The sequence below is a fragment of the Macrotis lagotis genome, chromosome 7, assembly GCF_037893015.1.
Source record: "Macrotis lagotis isolate mMagLag1 chromosome 7, bilby.v1.9.chrom.fasta, whole genome shotgun sequence".
Taxonomy (NCBI): Eukaryota; Metazoa; Chordata; class Mammalia; order Peramelemorphia; family Peramelidae; genus Macrotis; species Macrotis lagotis.
In genome coordinates this window covers 166,900,821-166,915,951 of record NC_133664.1, presented here as the reverse complement: position 1 = coordinate 166,915,951, position 15,131 = coordinate 166,900,821, and the positions used below count along the sequence as shown (strand labels likewise).

Sequence of the window (15,131 nt, the reverse complement as noted above, 5' to 3'; positions counted from 1 at the left end):
TTATATAGTATATTTGCTTCTCTGACAACAACAACCAGAGCTTGAAACATGTCACATTTGCTCAATATAAATATATTCACACAAATATACATACATATTCATATATAAATATAAATGAAATATATATTATATATATTCAACTTTAATGATAAGGAAAATTATCCCCTCTCCATTGGCCATTCAATCAGTATGGCCCTTTTTTTTTAGGTTTTTGCAAGGTAAATGGGGTTAAATGGCTTGCTCAAGGCCACAGCTAGGTAATTATTAAGTGTCTGAGGCCGGATTTGAACTTGGGTATTCCTGACTCCAGGGCTGGGGCTCTATCCATTGCTCCACCTAGCCATCCCAATATGGTCTTTTTTACAAAATTCATAAGTATTTTTAAAACTATCCATTCTGGATAAGGTACTCTGCTAGAATTAGGAAGGCCTGTCAGTTGTGCTAGAATGTATTTGACAATAGAAATTATATTTTAGGTTGCTTTTCATAGTGGTAGGAATTGAAAATCTGGAAAGAGAATGACATTTGAAGCAGCTACTTTTTAATCTTTTTGTTGTGTCACAGAACCCCTTGATAATCTGTAATTATGGAATAATGAGTAAGATGTCATCCTTGTGGTTGTTGTTTTTGCTAAACTATGTTTTATTTGAAAAGGAGCATTCATTGATAGGGGGATAATGATGATTGGTTATATTTCCCAAAGACTTCAATGTTTAAATCAAAAGACATCATAAAAATGCATTTAAAACACAAACCAAAGAAAGGGGTCAATAAGAGTCCCTTAAGAAATAAATGAGACCACAATTTCATAGGATTTTGAATCAGGAATTATATTAAAGATCAATAATCTCATTTTATGGTTGAGGAAACTGATAATCAGAGAGTTTTGTGAACGTGTTTAAAGTTAGTAGTAAATAGAATTCAAATGATGGTCCTTGGACTATAAATCTGCTGTTCATCTCACTACAACACATTCTGGTAGTTGAAGAGAAATCCTCAAAGGTGAACTTAGAGGAGGAGCAGAAACAAAAATACTAAAGTAAAATTTCACAGAAACCAAGGGGAAGAGAAAATCAAGAAGAAGGCTATAGTCACTAGTATACAATACTACAGAGTTTAAGGGTGAGAACTGGGAAAAAATCTATTGATTTAGTAATGAAATCATTGCTTCACTTGAACAAAATAATGCTGGTAGGGAGTGAGAAACACATGTCCAGGGTGAAATGGTTTATAGGGGTATTGAAATTATGAAGAGGGGCAGTATACTTTCAAGAGCTATTGGCACTGAATAGTAGGAAACAGGATGGTATTTCAAGATGAGAGTAAGGAAAATTTATTTATAAGGGAGACTTAATTGAAGATTTAAAAAAACAAAAAAGACATGATTGACCGAAGAAGGATGTTAGAGAAAAGTATAAAAATCTTTCCCAGAAGAAGGGCCACCTCTGGGACAAGGAAAAGTTGAGGATGAATGAAGACTTACAATTTGTGAAGAGGAAAAAAGATATTTCACAATATAATGCAATTAGAGTCAGAATGGATCTCAACTGCTATCTAATTCAAATCATACATAAAAAAGAATCTACACTAACAAATAATCATCCAGCCTCTTCTCAAAGTCCACCAATGAAGAGGAGATAACTATTTTGGAGATAACTCCAACTGTTAGATAGTTTTTTCCCTGACATCAAGTCTAAATTTGCTGCTTTTCAATTTTTACATGTTGTTCCTTTATCTTCTGGGACAAGGTTAATACTTTTTCTACATGACAGCTTTTGAGATAATTAAAATGACCTATCCACTATGAGTTTTCTCTTGTGTAGGATAACCATCTCCAGTTCCACTGACTTATTTTCATATGACATGAAATCAAGACCTTTTTCCTATTTTTTTCCTTTCTTATAGACACTTCCAGCTGATCAATACTTTTTTATAGGTAGTACCCATAATAAAACACATTAAGTTTCCATATGTATTCTAATCAGAGTTAAATTTAGATGATCAAGTTTATTATTCCTGTAAGCTGTCTGTCTTAAAAAAATTCTGTTGCTATCTTTTGTTTTTTATATCATTGTTTCCCTCAATATTGTCCCCTTCCCTCACAGCTATCTACTAAAACAAAACAAAAAATATTAAAGACAAAAAGAAAAAGAAAATTTAGTGCAATTGATTAATATATTGGGAAAGGTTTTTTTAAAAAAAGGATATACAATGTGTAATACCTTGAGACTTACAAATTCTGTGAAATATTGATTTTTAAGTCTTTTCTCTGCTTTTGATGCACGTTTATTTTTTATTATTTTACAGCATTCATTTTTTTATTTTATGTGTATGTTCTTTCCATTTTTATCATTGTAATCATTATGTGGTTTAGGTGACTGTGCTCTACAGGCTGCTCTTTCTCAATCGTTTTTGCTGGAATTTCATCCAGTTCAGGCTCATTAAAGATGAATATCCTCTAGGACTCTATTCTTTTCCTCCTCTTTATTACTTCATGTGGTGAAATTATCAGTTCCTTATAGATTAATTAGCACATCTATACTGATTATTCTCAATGCCCCTTATGTAGTCCTGATCTCTGCATCCTCAATTGCCTCTCACTCATGTCTAGTATAGTGCTTAGCAGACATCTTCTTTTATTAAAATTTTATTTTATTTTTCCAATTACATGCAATGGTAGTTTTTCAGCATTCTTCCATTTGCAAATTTATGAGTTCCACATTTTTCTATCATTCTCCTTTCCCTCCCACCAGTCTGGTAAAAGTTATACATGTACATTTGTGTTTAACATATTTACATATTAGTCATGTGTAAGAGGAATTAGAACTAAGGAGAAAGAAATAAAACCATGAGATAGGAAGGAAAAACATTAGAGAAGTTTTAAAAAAAATAAACATAGTATGCATTCAGAGTCCATGGTATTTTCCCCTCTGATTGTAGATAGCATTGTCCAAGGGTTGTCCTTGATCTCTGAACTGCTGAAAGGAACTGCATCCATAACAGTGGATCATCTCACAATGTTGGTATATAAAATGTAATCCTCATTCTGCTCACTTCATTCAGCATCAAATCATGAAATTCTTTCCATGCATTTCTGAAGTCCCTTCCTTCATGATTTCTTGCAGAACACTAGTAATCCATAACATTCATATACCATGGTTCGTTCAGTCATTCCTCAATTGATGGGCATCCTCTCAATTTCCAATTCTTCACCACTGCAAAAAGAACTACTATAAATAGTTCTGAATATGTGAGACTTTTCCCATTGTTTATGATTTGTTTTAGATAAAGACCCAGTATTGGTATTGCTGGGTCAAAGGGTATGATCAGTTTTACTGCTCTTCAGGCATAGTTCCTGATTGCTCTCCAGAATGACTGGATCAGTTCATAACAAAGCATTAATGTCCCAATAGTCCCAAATCCTCTCCAACATTGATCATTTTCTTTTTTTTGTCATCTTAGCCAATCTGATGAATCTGAGGTGGTGGCTCATATTTGTTTTACTTTGCATTTCTCTAATCAATACTAATTTGGAGTATTTTTTTACATAACTATGTATAGCTTTAATTTCTTTATCTGAAAACTGCTTGGTTATAATCTTTGACCATTTATCAATTACAGAATGACTTGTAATCTTATAAATTTGATTCACTTCTCTATATATTAAGAAATATCTTTGATCAGAAACACTAAGCTGTGAACATTGTTCCCAATTTTCTGTTTTCCTTCTATTCTTGAGTGCATTGGTTTTTTTTAATTGCAAAACCTTTTTTTATATAGTCAGAATCATCCCTTTTTCAATTTATAATGTTCTCTTTTTCTTGTTTGGTGGTAAATTTCTCCCTATTCCATAGATCCAATAGATAGTGTATTTCTTGCTCTCTTAATTGGTCAATGGTATTGTCATTTATGTTCAAATTCTATATCCATTTTGACCTTATTTTGGTACAAGGTGTAAGATGTGGGTCCATGTCTAGTTTTTAATCATACTAATTTCCAAGTTTCAAGTGACGGCTAGGTGACACAGTGGATAGAGCACCAGCCCTGGCTGGAGTCAGGAGTACCTTGATGACTGCTGCTTTATAGTATAGTTTTAGATCTGGTATAGTTAGGCCACCTTCCTTTAAATTTTTTTGATCAATTCCTTATATATGTTTCTCCAATTGAATTTTGTTAATATTTTTTCTATCTATAAAATAGTTTTTGGTAGTTTGCTTGTATGACACTAAATAAGTATTTTAATTTGAGTAAAATTGTCATTTTATTACATTATCTCAACCTAACCATGAGCAATTGATATTTTTCCAAATTGTTTACATTTAACTTTATTTGTATGAAAATTATTTTGTAATTGTGTTCATATAGCTCTGAATCTGTCTTGGGAGGTAGATTCCCAAGAATTTTATGCTGTCTACAGTTACTTTGAATGAATTTTTTCTTTCTATCTCTTGCCCTTGGGCTTTATTGTTCATATTTAGAAATTAGCAGACGTTTTAAACTTAGCATATCCAAAACTGAACTTACTATCTTTTCCCTGAACTCCCCTCCCATTCCAAATTTCTCTGTTATTGTTGAGGACACCATCAACATCCCAGGAACCCAAGCTTATTAGCTAGATATCATTCTCAACTACATGCATTCTCATTCATTCATAACCAATCTGTTTCCTAAAGTCCTCTAAATCTTTCAGTTCAGGTAGTTTGTAGCATATGTCTGTGACAAAAAAATTTTTTCTTTCTCCTTCAATTAATCATCACACATATGTTTCCTACAATGACTTCCTTCTCTGATTCTCATATTTTCTCATATATATATATATATATATATATATATATATTATATTTGAAAAATATCATTTTGGATAGATTCAATCTTATTAAAGCAGGAAGTAAAATTGCTTCTTCAAAGTATTAAAAAATAACAGTAATCTCAAATTTCTCAGGTAACATACATTAGACATGATAAAAATATTCTAAATCCCTAAAACTCCCCAAATTGGTCATATTCATGGTACTGTGATGTTGATAAATTGAAGATTTCCAAAGTATAACATCTTACATTAATTCTCAGTCTGAAACCATTGCTTTGATTTACATTTGTAACATATGAATCAAAAGAATTCAGGATTAGTTGCCAAACAAATCTAATTTATGTTTTTAGCAATTTGTATGTGAGTCATGCTGACAGTGTTTTTGTCTTACTTGTTACAAATTGTCCCTAATTGAAAAACACAGCAAGCAGTAAAATATGAAGAGAAAAACCACAACTTCTTTGAAGATTTTTTTGGTACAATGATTGGATGGGCTTTCCCATTTTAATTTTGATGAGTTTTTTTTTTTATTATAGCAGTATTGTCACCTCATTTCAACTATGGCATTAGCTATGATTTTCTTTCTACCCAAAGAACAGATGGCATTTTTCCATTTTTTTAAGAACAGCCTACTTTTACAAATAGGAGCTTTATTCTTATAAATAGACACAATTGTGTTTATATGCTGAGTACATGAATTCAGTAATGTGCATGTTGAGTAAAAGCTCTTATGAACCCTTTAATCATTGCTTTTCAGTAATATTAGATTTAATAAATAAAAGCAAAGACAATTTGTTTCAAGGAATTTTGTTCTTAACAAAGTTTCTTAGCTTGAACTATTTTATCTAGGCAAAAAAACACTCAGGTAAAAAAAACTCCCAGGAGGATATTAATAATTTAAACCACACATTTGCAAATTAAGCATTACTTCACAATTCCTTATTTCTTTCATTTTTATTTAAATATAAGGAGTGACAAAGTATTATTTTTCTTTAGTAGGAAATTTTGTTTTGGCCAGACCCATGGTTTCATTCATAGCAGGAACACCCATTATGCAGGCTTCTCTGAGAAGTAAATATTAGTAAGTTTCCTGAGAAACTGAAGTTAAGAGACTTGCTCAAGATGATACAGGTTGTGTATCACAGGCCATACTTAAGTCTAAGTTTTAATCACTATGATGATAACTGTCTAAACCATGCCATCCCTTACTTTGAAATGACATCTAATAAAAAAAAAGATGTTAGATTCTGTCCTAATGTAAATTCACCCTTTGTGATTATAGAAAAGAATTTGAGAAATGCAGATTCTTCATGGAAAACTCTATATTTAAGGATTGCTAGTAGACATACCATGATACATGAAACTTGACTTAAAGAGAGGGAGGTGATCATCACAGTTTGACATAAAGGACAGAACTGATCTCTACAGTAGCTATGGCTTTGGTGGGGGGTGTTTGGGGTGAGGGAAGACATTTTTAACCCTAATCAGAACAGGATTGCATTTGACTAGAAAACAAATATGAGTATAGATGACGTGTCATGCAAACATTACATTTAGCATATATTTATCCAGAAGAATTGGCAAGTGGGCAATTGAGTAAATTTACTTGAAGGTCTAGTGTTAGTAATATTCAAAGAATTAGAATATATACAAGAAAAGCAACTCAACAAAAGTAAAAAATATAATTCATTTTTTTTAATTCAGAAAGTACTTTAGGACCTTGTTGCACATAATAATGTTAAGAATATACCAGTAAACTAGCTAGAAAGCCTTTATGCTTCATAAAAATTATCTGTTATGTATCTCTTTCACTTAATCCTAATGCCTCATACCAAAAATGACTAATTTGTAAACATGTTCATGAAAATATATGCACAATGCTAAACTGGCTGTTCACTGTGGAGGGAAGGGAGTGGGGAGGAAATTTTGTAACTTAAAAATATTCATGTGCATATAGATGAAAAGAAATAAATAAAATTTTAAAAATAACAAAAATCAAATCCTTTATGAAGGCTTCATCCCAGGCATTTTATAAGATTCTGTGGTTAGTAAAAAAGAATAAAACAATTCTTTTTAGCAAGAAGCTTGCATTGTTATGTAGGTAAGCTAACAAGTATGTATATATAGATATATTGGATAAGTATAAAGTGACTATAGATACAAAGCAGTTAACTACAAAATCTTTTGAGAGGGAAGGCATTAGGATCATAAAAAGCAGGGAAGGTATTCCATAGAAGATGGTTCTTGAGTTATAACTTGAAGAAGGAGAATTCTGAGAGACACAGATGCCATGGGTGGCTACTAGCCATATGAAAAAGATGATGAAAAGATATGGGGAAAGGAGATGGAATGTTGTGTCAATCACTTTGACTGGCTAGTAGAAAATGAGGGACATTTATGTCCAATGAAGCTAAGAAGATGAGTTGGGACAGATTTTGAAAGATTTTAAAAGCAAAACAGAGGAATGTATATTTTATACTAGATAATATATTGGCAGTTTGCTAAATACTTTACAAATATCCCATTTTATTCTCAAAACAACCCTGGAAGAGAAGTTATAATTATTCCCATTTTATAATTGAAAAAACTGAGGCAAATAAAGAAATAGTAACTTATTCAGGATTATATAATTAGTAAGTATCTGGTAAGATTTGAACTCAGTTTCTCTCAAGGACAATAGGGAATCTCTGGTTGAGTAGGAGTGTGACATGAGGAAGTCTGTGCTTAAGGAAAGTTATATAATGTACATAGATATAGAAGATAATAATAAAAAAGTAATTTATTGGTAAAATAAGTTAATTTTTTTTAATTCCCTACTGGAGAAAGTGTCTAAAGATTGGCAAAAGTATAAAGCCAATAACCACTGAAGCAAAACTAAAAGTAAGCAACAAGCACTCTAATTGCCCAATGTGTGTACAAACTCTCTGGAGTAAGGATAGATGGACTGGAGAGAAAATGTTCAAGTTGGAACCAGTGGTATGATGGCAAATAGTCAACAATAACTTTTTCAAAAAGAAACCAAAAACAAACAAAAAAGTACATATAAAACATTTTTAAGTTTAATCAATATTATTGATGTCTCATCCATTTGTAATAAGTCTAGAAAACCAGCAAACCAATAAAATATAACTTGGTTTGTATTGTTTGTGAAATGCACCTATTCACACAGGAATTTCACATCAGCTCTCATGTACTAGCTTATCAAAACTCCAACATTCTGCTGGAAATAACCAAAGACCAAGTAAAAGACAATTGAACTGATCAGATACAATCAATCAGATACAACAAATCAGATACAAACTATGTGACCTGTGACCGTGATCAAGTCATCTAACTCTATTTTCTTCAGTTTTTTAGCTATAAAATGAACTAGAGAAGGAAATGGCAAACCACTTCAGTATCTCTGACAAGAAAAATCCCAAATGCAATCAGAAAGCATTGGACACAATAGAAATGACTCAACAACAACAAGCAAAATTTGAAAAAAGTTCAAGTTTTGTTCAAATATACTAATAATCACTATTCAGGGTTCATCATCATGGGCAGTTAGGTGGATAGAACATTATCGGCCCTGGAGTCAGAAGAACTTGAATTCAAATTTGGTCTCAGACACTTAATAATTACCTAGCTGTGTAACCTTGAGCAAATAACCCCATTGCCTTTTGGGAAAAAAATTTAAAAAGAGACTTCAAGATCCAACATCATTAGTAATCAGTGAGGTAGAGTGAAGCAGAAACTAAAGAATAATCTAGAAGAAAACCCTCAGGAGGGATATCAAAGACAGGCCAGAAAGTCCAGGGATCCATATAAGATTTCAGGGAATTAGGCAACTTGGGTAATTGGCTTGAACAGGTCCTACATTTTTCTTTGCTCTTTTTAAAATACCTTTAGGGTAGTTAGGTGAGACAGTGGATAGAATGCTGTTCTTGGAGTTAGTAGGATGGGAGTTCAAATGCAGCCCCAGATACTTGACACACACTAGCTGCATGACCTTGGACCTTGGACATTTAAGACCTTGGACCTTGGACAAGTTAAGTTATTTAACTTAATCCTGATTGCCTCCCATCCAGGGCCTTCTCCAGTAGTCTTGATTCATATCTAGCTACTGGACTGAGGTTGCCCTGGAAAGAAAGTCAGACTGGTGACTTAGCACAGTCCCCCCCTTCATTCAAATCTATTCCATGTGCTTGTCATGGCATCATCTCCTTGATGGCATGGTCTGCTTTCAGAAGGAAGGACATGGCATAGTGAATGGAGCACCAGCCCTGGAGTCAGGAGGACCTAAGCTCAAATGTGACCTCAGACTTAGTAATTACCTAGCTGTATGGCCTTGGACAAGTCATTTAACCCCATTACCTTGCAAAAAAATACAAGAAAAAAAATGAAGGATTAGCATCATCATCATCATCACCTCTAGGACTATTGGAAGTAAGGAATTAAAGAAATATTTTATCTTGTCTACATGGAGAATCTAAAAAGAGGGAAACATGAAACAGGAAGCATGATGGTAACAATACAGGTCAGAAGAATTAGATATCAATACTAACTTTGCTAGTTTATTATATCATCCATAGCTTCACCTATAAAGCAAAGTAATTTTATTCAGTGGTTTATGATATCCTATGATATTTCAAACTACATTCATCATGTACATTTAATATAACAAAATACTTTTTGTTTTACTTAATTTTTTTCTCTTCCCCTTTAAAATAGAGTATAGAAAGAAAATTCCACTTTTTTTCATGTGGTAAGAACACTATTACTTAAATTCCTGCCCTATTGACCAGGCTAGCCTCTCCTAAGACTTGCCCTATGCAGATGAGGCCAGTACATTTCCTTAAGGGACATTCAAACTCTCCAATACTTTTCTCAAAGGATTCATTCAATTTGACTGTGACTTACTGTTTGACTGAATACAAAAATACTTGAGCAGCTTCAATTCCCTTCCCCAGGCTTCTGACCATGGACCAATAGCATGAGTGGGAGCACTAAGTTGTCCTCAGTTAAAGCATCATGATGACTTCACATAAATTCTCTGCCCCTATTGTGGATAAGAAAACTTATTTATTAAACTGTTAAATGGTCCAAGATTGTTGATTCCCACTTTGAATTGTGAACTTCATGAGGGCAGAGATTGTCTTTTGCCTTTTTTTGAATCCCCATCACCAGGAAAGCTTCCTGGCCTAAAGTAGATACTAAATAAATGTCTCTTGATTAATTGATCATCTAATTTTGTCATCATCAGATCTGAACTACCAGAGACCAGCACAAATCAGGAATAAATCATAACACTTGAGATTTAAAATTTTTTAGATTATGAGAAAAAGTTAGTTTTATCTTTAATCAATCTCTGTAGTGGTATATTGGGTCTTTTGTATTGACTATGGCTTCTGGTAGCTCCTTCAGAATTGTTCTTCCAGGAGAATATTATACATAGTAACACTAACACTGTGTGATAGTCAAATATGACTGACTTAACTTTTCTCAGCAATGCAATAATCCAAGACAGTTCCAAAAGAGTCATGATGGGAAATGCTATCTTCATACAGAGAAAGAAATATAGAGTCTGAATGTAGGTTGAAGTTATTTTTGAAACTATTTTTACTTTTTTTGTTTCTTGAGGCTTTTCCCTTTTGTTGTGTTTCTTCTTTCACAACATAACTAATGTGGAAATATCTTTCCATAATTGCACAAATATAGCCTATATCAGATTGCTTGCCATTGTGGGGAAGGAGGAAGGAAAGCAGGGAGGGAAAATTGTTTTAACTCAAAATCTTACAATAATAAATACTGAAAACTATATATGCAATTGGAAAAATACTATTTACAAAAAAATAAATTGAGAAAATAAAAGGAAAAAGTTCTCATTTTTCAGCTTCAAAATCATGGTAGCTAAGATTTAGGGAAAGATTTAAGATATGGCAGTTTTGATTGCATGTGTACTTAATTTATGACAGCTTCTTCAGTAGAAAATGTGTCTCAAATTAAATCCATCTATTGTTATTTTGCCCATAGGATTATGGGAATTTTTGTGTTTTATAGTCAAGTGATTTCTTGCTGTCTTTTTTTATTATATTTGCTCTTTAAGAGCCTCTTGTAGCTCTATGGGTTCAATCTTCAAGTTTCTTGGTGGGTGAATCATTAAACTAGTCATCATTGTATCCACCCACTCAGCCTCACACCACAATCCACAAATTTGTGGATTCAGTGTCACAGAAGCATGAAACCTTTGGAAATCAGTATCCCTATTCAAGTTGGTCCAAAATAAATCAAGTAAAATATTAATTTTCATAGAATCTTTCAGAAGAATTGTCTGTGAGGAAAGTAGAACGTTTTCTAGGGATCCAAATCTGAAGGCTCATATCATTTACCAAAATAATAATAGATGTTCTGTGTAAGTTTGAGAAGAAAATGAAAGAGGATGTCACAGACGCCCAGCATGTCTGAAGATAGAAAACTGGAAATGTCTGTGGCAGCTGAAGAGGGAGGTATTGAGGGGGCGAAGATTTTGGCTTAAGAGAGAAACTTGAAGCAGTTGAAGAGAAACTGGAAGAGCTGAGCTGGGTTTGTAAGATATAAATAGTGGAAGTAATTTGGTTGTATTTAATGTGGCAAGAGTTGACAGAAGATATTGATCTTTGCTTGGCTAGAGAGGAGAGAGCAAAGGCATAGTAATCCAGATATGCCTAGAAACATTTTGTAAGAGATCATAGGGGCCCCAGCAAATGTGCCCCTCCCCTTTACAATTATCTAAATTGAATGTTAAATTTTAAAATCTTTTATGATAAGAAAACATTCTTATAGTATACATACCCCAACAGTTCTCTCAGCCCTAATTTTCAATACTTATTGATAGTAAAGATATAGATAGCAAAGAATTAAATTCCTTACAAATTTATTGTTTTTAGTAGAGAAAATTTGAACCCAACATGTGCTGGGGTTTTTCCTAAAGAAAAACGTTATTTGACAGCAATAGTTGCAAGCATTAAAAAAAACCTAACACCCAAACATTTAAATATTTTATTTCAGTGGTTCTGATGGAGTTTTGAAAAGTGAAATAGTCCAAGGACCATTCTCTAATGAATAAATGGTCAAGGTATAGGAACCAAATTTCATACTATTAATACTTACATGAAATATTTCTCCAAAACACTAATGATAAATCAAGTGCAAAATAAAATAGCTGATGTTTTATTATACATAATAAATTGTAAAGATCACTAAATATGAAAATAATCAATTATGAAGGACCTATGAAAAGAAAGACATGAGATACAACAATGAGTTGTAAATTGATTAAAGATTCTGGAAAGGACTTAGTAATAATGATAAATAGCTAAGGGTTATATAGTACCTACTATGAGCTAGCTATTGTGCTAAGCCATTTACTAATATCATCTCATTTCATCCTCACAACAACTATGGGAGGTAGGTGCTATTATTATCCTTTCTTGGATCAGGAAACTGAGGCACACAGAGATTAAGTAATTTGCTTAAAGATATATAGCTACTGAGGCCATGTATGAACTAAGGTCTTCCTTAATCAAGGTAGAGAACTTTATTTACTGAACTACCTAGCTGTTTTCTCAAAAATATGACAAAAATATACCTTTTACTGAGATACTTTTAAGTATATACCACAGTGTAGCTAATCAGATAAAAGGAAAAATCTAGTTTACACCAAAATATATTCAATACTACAGCAAAGAACTAGAAATATAGATTGAATAGCTATGCAAATTATGGTCTTTGAATGCAAAGGGAATTTACTTCAATAATAAACATTAAGAATTCAGAGAAACATGGAGGGGCTTAAATAGACTGATACAGAATAAAATGAGCAGAATCTTCAAAACAATTTGAATTAAGCAACAAAAATAAGCAAAAAAGTAACAACAAATTAAAATCCAAACTTAGCATTGTGTAATTATGAAGGTCAAACCCAGCCCCAGAGAAAAGAGCCAATGAAATACATTTATATCTTTTCCTTGCAGAAGTAAGGGACTCTATTGGCTCTAGCCTATTCCTTGTATTGTTTGACTGTGGTTGTGGTGGTTCATTTTGCTGACTGACTGAAACTTGAGCACCTTAAAGTTACCCTTTAGAATTCTTACTGCTATCATAGTTCCTGTTGGTAGAAGAGAACCAGGAAGGAATTAGAAAAAGAATAGGTCCATAGTGCAAAAAAGGAAGACATTGTGAGTGACTGGGAAAGTAAAACTTTTGTTTTCTTACTTAAGAAATTTCAATCTGGTGTCTAATTCCTGAACCTTGCTTAAAAAGAATTTATTGTTTTAAATCTCCCTACCAACAGTGTAGGAACTCCCCAGAGGAAATACTTCCTCTAACAGAACCCATCAATACAATTTAGAGTTCTAAAGAGATGCCTGGGGGCAGAGTGAAGTTCAGAGTAAGGTTCAGGGACTTGCCCAGGTTTACTCAGACAGTATATGTCAGAGGTGAGACTTGAACCAAAGTCTTCCTGAATCTAAGTCTGGATTTGTCTTTTATACCACATTGCTTCTCTGTTTAGCATAACCCTTCCCAAATAAACATATCCACATTGAAGAATATGAAAAATCAATTTAATAAGTTAAATGGTCCCAGACATATTGAATTTTTTTAATGTCTAGCTCTGATTCTATTTGGGTTTTTGTTTAGACTCTTAATATAAGCCCATATACCATTTATTCTCCTCTATAATAATTGATTTTCAGAGGGAATAAGAGTTTGACAAAGTAGTTCCATTGTTTCCATTGCCAACCATTAAAAAGAACAACAACCTAGCATTGAAAAAGAGAAATTGATATTGCACTTTAGTAATAACTGTAGCCCTAGGGCTGCCCATGGAAACATACTTTAAAAAAATCTGTAAACCCACAGTATCTAAACTATCTCAATAACAGCCACATCATTGGAATAACTTTTCTTCTATGGCTTTGGCTATATATTCCATATGGCCAATATAAAAAGCACTAAACCAGACAAAATCCTTGGGTTTAATCATATATATATATATATATATACACATATTTATGAACATAGATTTTTTAAAACAAAAATTCACTTATCTTCACCCAGGAATGAATTGACCACTCTTGCCTCTGACTGTGGTTACACGAAAGTTAGACAAATGAAGTATGGTGGAGGTAAAGAGGATTAAGACTGAAAAGAAACAGAAGGATGCAGTATTAGGGGTGAGTAAGGTTAAGCCATATTTGCCCTATTGTTCTTTAATGTTACCTTTTGTACTCTCCTACAAAAATCAATAACCCCCAAACAAAATAATGACCTGTCAGCTCGATCCTATGATTTGAATGACCCATAATACTTCTTTGATTTTAAATACTGATCTTTTTCTCTGTCACTCATGCTAATAATAAAACAAAATACTAGTGAATTATACCTGTCATCTAAAGAAACATATGACAATTGTGCGAATAGGGTTTTGCTATGTAGGTCAAAATCTCATTGCAATGAATTTCTATTACAACAAAGATCTCAATAATGATGATGTTGATGATGATAAATCTTTGAGATCCAGCAACTGCTTAATTAATTTAATTCTGTTCAGTTAATAGAGTGGTATTTCAAAATGGTGAAAAGATTTGAACACATTCCTTAAAATAAAGTGTAATGAAAAATGACCTCTGTAATGATTTGATCATCCCCTTACTATTTTATAATTTTCTTTACTTCTGACATTTGAGGGATCCTTTATAGGAAACTGTATAAATGAGCAAAATTATTTTTAAATGTCACAAAGTCCTCTGAGAAGCCTAAAATTATATAGGATTATTATTTGTGTAGATTTCTGTTTCTAACCTATAGTTTTAATTTAAAATTTAATCCTACCTATTGCCAATAGAAAAAAAAAACTTTCTTTTTTTTTGTCCCTTCAAAATCTGGCCCTAATCAGTTTTTCATATTTGTCCCTCTTTACTAACATGAACAAATTCTCTACTTTAGCCAAAATTGTTTTACCAGCTAAAGTTCATAATTTCTTGTGCTTTCCTTCTGCACTTTCCCCAAATTCTTGGGAGAAGAGACTATCCTTTACTTTTTTGTGCATATCCCCAGTCTTTTGCACAGTACCATGAAAATAATTGCTCAATTCAAATTTGCTGGCTGGATTTGTCTGAAATTACCTGCCTACCTATCAAATCCAATCCATTTTGTTTAAACCTGGATTTTCACAACCCCCTTCTACCAAAAGAGATCGCTTGAAAATAAATTTCAGCCTCCATTCTTATACTTCTCATTGTTAATAGTAAATTACATCTCTTCCTGTGTACTACCCCAGTCAACACCATTTTACAAT

At 32.7% G+C, this 15,131-nt stretch overlaps 1 protein-coding gene and 1 long non-coding RNA gene across 4 annotated transcripts in view; both read left to right on the top strand.

Moving 5' to 3' along the window:
• SEMA3A (semaphorin 3A) overlaps positions 1 to 15,131 on the top strand; it is a 669,223-nt gene that overhangs the window by 132,851 nt on the left and 521,241 nt on the right. The gene's annotated exons all lie outside the window — the stretch shown is intronic.
• The window catches only part of LOC141493131 (uncharacterized), a 91,466-nt gene that overhangs the window by 62,137 nt on the left and 14,198 nt on the right, over positions 1 to 15,131 (top strand). Inside the window, exon 3 of the long non-coding RNA XR_012470123.1 lies at positions 13,892 to 14,007. This is a non-coding gene — a long non-coding RNA (uncharacterized LOC141493131). The remainder of the gene's footprint in view (positions 1 to 13,891; positions 14,008 to 15,131) is intronic.